Source organism: Pelodiscus sinensis, chromosome 7 (genome assembly GCF_049634645.1).
Source record: "Pelodiscus sinensis isolate JC-2024 chromosome 7, ASM4963464v1, whole genome shotgun sequence".
Taxonomy (NCBI): Eukaryota; Metazoa; Chordata; order Testudines; family Trionychidae; genus Pelodiscus; species Pelodiscus sinensis.
In genome coordinates this window covers 39,297,921-39,305,182 of record NC_134717.1, presented here as the reverse complement: position 1 = coordinate 39,305,182, position 7,262 = coordinate 39,297,921, and the positions used below count along the sequence as shown (strand labels likewise).

General features: G+C 39.8%; 1 protein-coding gene across 5 annotated transcripts in view; it reads left to right on the top strand.

Annotated features, from left to right (window-relative positions):
• Positions 1-524: 524 nt before the first annotated feature.
• ABCB11 (ATP binding cassette subfamily B member 11) overlaps positions 525-7,262 on the top strand; it is a 72,121-nt gene continuing 65,383 nt past the window's right edge. For 3 of the 5 annotated variants that reach the window (XM_075933558.1, XM_014579869.3, XM_075933559.1), the window contains exons 1-2: positions 1,025-1,176; positions 4,524-4,636. The gene's annotated coding sequence lies outside the window, so the exon portion shown is untranslated. Of the gene's footprint in view, positions 678-1,024; positions 1,177-4,523; positions 4,637-7,262 lie in introns of those variants that run through there. The other 2 variants (XM_075933556.1, XM_075933557.1) reach the window with 2 other exon arrangements.

The following is a 7,262-nucleotide window of genomic DNA, read 5'->3' as shown; positions in this document are numbered from 1 at the left end:
CTTCCTTTTCAGAGACAACAAATAATTTATCTGAAAGCTGTGTTCATTATTCTTTTTATTTTAAACTTTTAAAAAAATATTTAGCCTGCCATATATTCAAATGTATGTAATTGTGTGCTCCAAAGAAAGGCTCTGTTAGCATCTAACTGCAGAACAAATCCCTGGCGCCTCTCAATCATTGGCTAATTAAGTGGAAAAAAATAAAGGTTGTAAATGAAAATGTGACTTAGAGGATGAGTTTATAAGTAGAGGGGGTTGAAGGTCACCAAGAGGTCAGAGGAAATGGGTTCCAACAAGAGGGGGTTGGTGGTACTGAGGCTAACTGGCTGGCTAACAACATAAGGTTTTGACTTTACTGCTGAAAAAGGTGTGTTTTTACTGAGGATAAATAATGTTTATCTTGCTGTAAACATCAAGGGGAGCTGAGGGACCGAAGTTTTACCATGAGGTTAACAAGACAAGATCAATGACCGATGGGAGATATAGCACTGACCATCTCATGCCTCGTGATAAGAACTACAGGGCAATTGGCTCCACTATGATTTGACTATCACATGTTAGTTATCTAGCTGTAGAAAACTCATCTCTTTAGCAATGATTTCAAAGCACTAGTGTCCATGTCAGAGAGCAGCGAACAGAGATCGGGACTGGATTTTGGCAGAAGAGTAAGCTTTTGAGTAAGTATCAAATGTTTATTCTCTCAGCATTTAATCGATGAATCAGTTTGTCTATTACTCAGCAATTATTTTTTTACAGAACCAGTTATTAAGGCTGAGGTTGGTGTTTTCAAAGGGGATACTAACCTACGCTGACCCTCAACATTGCTTGCCAAGTAACGCTATAATGCTGTCTTTCTATAATTTCAAGAAATATATGCCTTAACCACTGTTCTGTAGTGTCAGTGACCTCAGAATCTTGAACCAATGGAGAATTTGTGTTGTGTGATTACTTTAGTCAAGTTTAAACTCCCCATCTGATGTCAATGAACTGGAACATGGTGACTGCAAGGTCCCTGACCCAGGTGCAAAAAGTTAATGCCTACTTAAAAGGCTTCAGATACCACCAATAGGTTAGACTGATGCAAGTGATAGCTGGAAATGGGTATGCACATTGTTGACTAACTGCACTGAACTGGATCCTTGCGATTTTGTTCTCTGGTTCCTTCTTCCATGTGTGGTGAGTAACAAATCTCTCATATCTGTAATATTTGAAAGTAACAATCTGCAATTTACTGACAAAAAAGTGACTTGTTGTATTGCTCTCAAATAATCTGATGAATAGTATCCAGTGAATGGTATCTGGCTCCACTGGCATCAGTAGGAATATTTGAGAAGTTGAGACACTACTGCATTGCATTTGGGATGCACACTACTATTAATCTTTCAGAGCATTCTAGGCTCATATATTCAAAGAACACTATGTATTAAACTTTTCAATGCCTATTTTCAGTACTTACTTCTAATTTCCAGGAAAAGGTCCTGATTCAAAACTACTGAAGTCAATAGACAGATAAGGCCCTAAAGTTCCTTTGTACAGAACATATTTTCCTTTAGTTTTTATGTGATAATTAGTTTTTAATGAATGTGAATTCATTTTCCTTTTTATTTCCCTAGAGATTTTGACTTTTCAGAAGTTTAATATTTATAGTTTGTTTGACTATGGCAAAATGTCATTTCATTATAATGCCATATCTGATACATCCTGTGCCATTAATTGTTTCTGCACCTAGTGGGCAGAGATATGATGATCAGATACCTTCTAGTATCTAATTCTGTCCTAATCCATAGAGCTAGACCTGAATAAAAAAATTGTATCTGCATCTGTAGCTGCAAACATCATTTGTCGATATTCAAATCCACATCAATGGATATGAATATCCCCTGATATCCACAAATTTTCAGGGTTCTAGATACAAAATGTGTATCCACATCTGTAGATACAGACATGAGCCATGAATATCCGCATCATCCACATTCACAGATGAATGAGGATACTTGCTGATATTAAGCAGATATCTGCACATTTGCAGAGCTTTACTAAATCATGTATCAACTTCAGTATTCTGCAAAGTGCTACAAATGTTCTTTTGCTATACAGCCAACTTCAAAAAATCAGTTTATTCTAGTGCCTGCTCAGCCTATTAGTCTGGTATATCAATCTATTTCTGGTAATCAGCAGAATGATGCTTGCTGAGAATTACTTGTGTCATGGAGCTTTATAAAGATAAAAGTGCTTATTTAAATAAATTGGTTCCTTTTTTATTATGATCATTCATACTGTTATAGGAAAAGTCAGATCCTTTTACAAAGACTAGTTCTAATAAAAACACCATCAAGAATCTTTGCCCAAAGCCAGTAGCAAGAGAGAAAAATGACATTTCACTGTTATCTATTGAACTTTTAAAAAAATCATTTAAAGTAGCCTTCTGTTGGCTTTATGCATCAGAAGCAGGGGCTTGGAAGGGTTCCATGGTATAGGGTCATATGTAAAGTTGGATTTGTATCTACTGGATGAATCTAATCTGAATCAATTGGCTCAAAATTCTGAGGTCACTGACACTACAGAACTCCTGCTTATACCCCTGAAGGGTGAAGCCACACCTCTCTGATTGCCATCTATGCAGGTGGGAAATTCACGTCCTGAGTCTGACTGGCAGCAAGCCAGCTACGGAAAGTTTTAAAGAATAAAGCCATTTCTAATAAAAAGTACAAACAAAACATTTTGCTTTCCGTATAGTGTCTTGGGATGGCACGTGTGCAACAGAGCAGGCAGGGTCTCTGTACTGGAAAGCTAGGTATTATACAAAGCAGAGTTTTGACTGTGGTCTTCTGTATTCTAACCCCACGCTCTCTAGCTGACCACATACATTTGACACAGGAAACGCAATACGATTCAACATTTGGGCAAGTTCATCAACAGAACTTGTTGCAACTGTAAGCAGCAGGCTCAGTAGCAAGTATTTATAGGATCAAGGTCCATCACAGATGATTTTACAGAGTTAAATACTATGATTGCAGAGAGAAAACAAGAGAGAGAGTTTTTGCCTAACTCAAATTAACCTCTCACCAACAGCAGATTATGACATTTTGACATCTTTACAGCAGATTATGACATTTTGCTTCATAGTGGGAAATGTTTCACCGTATAGCTTTTCAGCATAGGGACAGATTCACATTTGCCTTGCCTGTTTTCCACTGCTCCACTTAGATCAGGCTCATGGTTGTTTTGCACTCACAGAGCCATTGAAAGCCTCTTATTTTGAGACTTTTGAATCTAGCCCCTTATTTTGAGATTATAAAGTCCCGTATTTGTTGACACAATGCAGTTTTAGAGTGGCACTCCTTCACGTGTAGCTCCGCAGCCTGTGAAGGGGGTGGTGGTGTGCGTTTGCGTTCTTCACCTCCTCACCTGTCCAGGGCTGCCCGGGAGCGGGGGCAAGTGGGGCAATTTGCCCCAGACCCCGGGCCTCACAGGGGCCCCCCATGAGAAAGTCTGAGGTCTGAGGCAGGGAGTGCCAGGAAGGGGCCTCCAAAATTGCTTTGCCCCAGTCCCCCTGAATCCTCTGGGCGGCCCTGCCCCTGCCCACCAGAGCTGGTGTGGCAGCCTCTCAGCTGCGCGACAGCCATGAGACTCCAGCAGTAGTGCAGGCTCCCCACTGCACGGGGGAGAAAGAGGAGAGGCTGAGCTCCCACCATGGACCACCTGGGAGGCAGCCACGGACCACTAATGGGCTATGGACCGCACTTTGGCTGTGTCTAGACTACACGCCTCTGTCGTCAGAGGCATGTAGATTAGACACATAGGCAAAGGCAAATGAAGCCGCGATTTAAATGATTGCGGCTTCATTTACATTTACATGGCTGCCGCGCTGAGCCGACAAACAGCTGATCAGCTGTTTGTTCGCTCAGCACGCTAGTCTGGACGCTCCCCTGCCGACATCAAAGCCCTTTGTCGGCAGCCCCGTTATTCCTCGTGGGATGAGGTTTACCGGGGCTGCCGACAAAGGGCTTTGATGTCGGCAGGGGAGCGTCCAGACTAGCGCTGATCAGCTGTTTGTCGGCTCAGCGCGGCAGCCATGTAAATGTAAATGAAGCCGCGATCATTTAAATCACGGCTTCATTTGCCTTTGCCAAAACAACAAATCTACATGGCTCCGTCGACGGAGCCATGTAGTTTAGACGTACCCTTTGAGAACCACTGGTGTAAAAGAAAAGTTTTCTTCACAACATACCTTATTAATCAGGGATTATTTTAAATACACAGGATTACATTATTTGGGAGTATAAATAGATGCAGCTCCTCCTTTAACGTCACTGGAACTTTACTTATTTACTTCAGGAGAGAATCTGGGCTCAAGAATGTTTGATGTCTTCTCTTTAATTATTCTAGAGAAACAAAACATGTAAGCCTTTTGTGGTACTTTAGCCAATTTTTTATTTTAGCAGATCTTTCCCCTCACAACTGTTAATTTTATCAAATATGTTTTAAACAATTATTCTCTTTTCCTGTTTTCCGCACTTTAGATTTTCTTTTGATTGTTGGATGCCGCAATTTGTTTCACTGTTTATTGGCCAGTGAATTAATAGTTCCAGACTACATATCAACATTCCACTGGCTAATCTTGTAATTAAGAAAGGTAGGTACAAGAACCACAAAGGGGATTTGGGCCAGGTGCAGAGGAGGAGAGGCCAAGAGGAAAGCCCTGTAGCAGAAAGATGAAGAGTCAAGATGGGAATGAATGGTTCTGAAAGGTGGGGATGAAATGAAGGGAACAGATGGGAAGTGACAGATTGTATACAGGAAGTGACATCAGCATCCTTATCTGATCAATTGAGTAATTTCGTAATTATCCTTAATTTTGATTTGACAGGGAGGGGTGTCATATTTCTTGCATCCTGCTTTAATTTAAGAGAGAAATTGCATCACAGTTCCTCCTGCTTTTACTTAACTGCAAGTGTATGGATTTCATGCAACGCAATACACAGGTAAACAGTCACAGTGGAAAAGAGAACTGTGAAGCGAAGATTGTGCAACTGTGGAAAAGAGAAGTGTAAAGAAAAACCCTAGTAATACTAAGACATGAAGACATATGCAACTGGCAAGAAAAATACAAAGCTCTTGACAGAGGGGTAGAAAAGATTTCAAGAAGAGATTAAAAAAAGCATATTACCTTGAATGATCAGCCCTTCAGCCGTGATATAGACTGTGCCAATCATAACATATCTTCCATTCTTCTCTTATTCTGTCCTTCCTTCTCCGTATGCAGCTATCCCTTTCCATAATGAAATCTTCCCATCTTTGGCAGTTGGCCAAGTGGTCATTTCAGTTCCCATAGGTACCACTCAGTGACAGCTGCAGTCCATCAATTGTTACTAAGCCTAACTATATGCCTGGCCCATCACATTTTACTGTACCTGCTTTCAACAATGATGGAAAGAAGAATTCTAGGGCTTTCAATCTGTGACTGTATCCCCTGTGAAAAGATCTGATACCAGACTGGTGTGCAGCACACTGTTTTTGAAAGCAAGTACAATAAAAGGGCATATATTTGTAGAATATATTGAGAGACTTCAGGTGCTAGTTGAAGAGGTGCCTGTACAACTTTGTATAATAGTGATAGAGATGTAGCCGTGTTAGTCTGGTGTAGCTGAAACAACTTTGTATAAGACAATCAAATAGGTAATGGGAAATTTCATCAGTACTAAAGGACTATTAAAGATACACATGGAAATGTAGTACAAAAGAAGAACAAAGGAGCAGATGACTAGAACATTTCAGGCTGTTTTAAAATGGCAGCCCAAGCCCAAGTGATTTTATTAGAAATATGTCATGAAAGACTTATCACCAAATCTTGATACTGATTTAGGAGATATTACAATGGAATTATTTAGAAAATCCATCAGTACACTTAACAACGGAAAAGCAGCTAGAGAGGATAGTACTACTGCAGGGTTTCCCAACCTATGGGTCACAACGCAAATATGGGTCGCCATTACATTTCAAAAGGGTCGCCAAGTGTCTCTCCAGATGGCTCTGACCCCCACCTCCCTCCGTTTTTGAATTGCCTTGGGTCACCAAGTCTTCCTGAATTGTCAAAATGGGTCTCCATCTGGAAAACTGCTGTACTACCGGATAGATGCTGAAAACATGTGCTGAAACAGCCCTCCTGACTTTCCTTGGGTTTTGGAAAGACTACAGTGTGATTAAAATAATATAACTCAGTGGAAGAGAAGTCTGATTCTAAAATGGCCAAAGAAGAGTGACTGCAACTGGAGAGAAAAAGCATTACTTTCAGAGCTTGGGAATGACATGTGCAACATAATCCTGGAATATAGCAAGACATATAGACAGGGCTTCAACTTAGAGGAACAAACAGGTTTGAGATCATCAAGATCATGCACATAACTAACTGTTGGTCTCAGTTAATAGAAAAAAATTATGGAGTGGCAAACACCCCTTGTAATAGACCTCATCGATTTCCAGAAGGTTTTGGAAAACATTAACAGAATCTTTTGAAAATTTTCACATACTACAGAATACCAGGAAAAATAAATGTAATAGTTAAAGATCAATATGATAATGTGATAGCACAGTGAGAGATGGTGACATCAGTCAGTGGTTTCCCGTGACAATTGGGGTAAGGGTTTGTTATTTTCCCACTATTGTTTGCTCTGGTCATTGATTATGCCAGGAAAAAATACAGACAAATGATAAATCACAATTGAATGAACTTTTTTTTTTTTTTTTTGCTGATGACATTGTCCTGTTTAGTTCAACACATCACTTAATGAAAGAAAAAACTCAGCTTTTGGCAGAAACAGTAAAACAAGATGTTGTTTTTTCATCACAAGGGGAAGATAAAATATCTGGCTAACAATGTCCCCAAAACCACAATCAGAGTAAAGTAAGAAAAGCTATAAGTCAAGTCATGTTGCCTAGCTAGGGAGTGAGAGGTGCAGTGATGGAGACTGCATGCTAAATGTATGTAGCTATGAATATCAAAAGCAGCAAATTACTATCATAAACTTGAAAAGATTTAGAAAAGTCTCATGATTGTTACTAACACAAGAATAGGAATTTTTAACACCTGCATCAAGTTCATTCTCCTTTATGCAGCAGAGTCATGGAAGTCTATAAATGAAATTGATAAGATCAACTCATTACAAAGTAACTGCTTGAGGGCAATCTACAGATTTTATTGGAAAGAATTTCTTGTTATATCAGAAATTCTAAGGAGAGCAAATCAGCTGAAAGCATCAAAT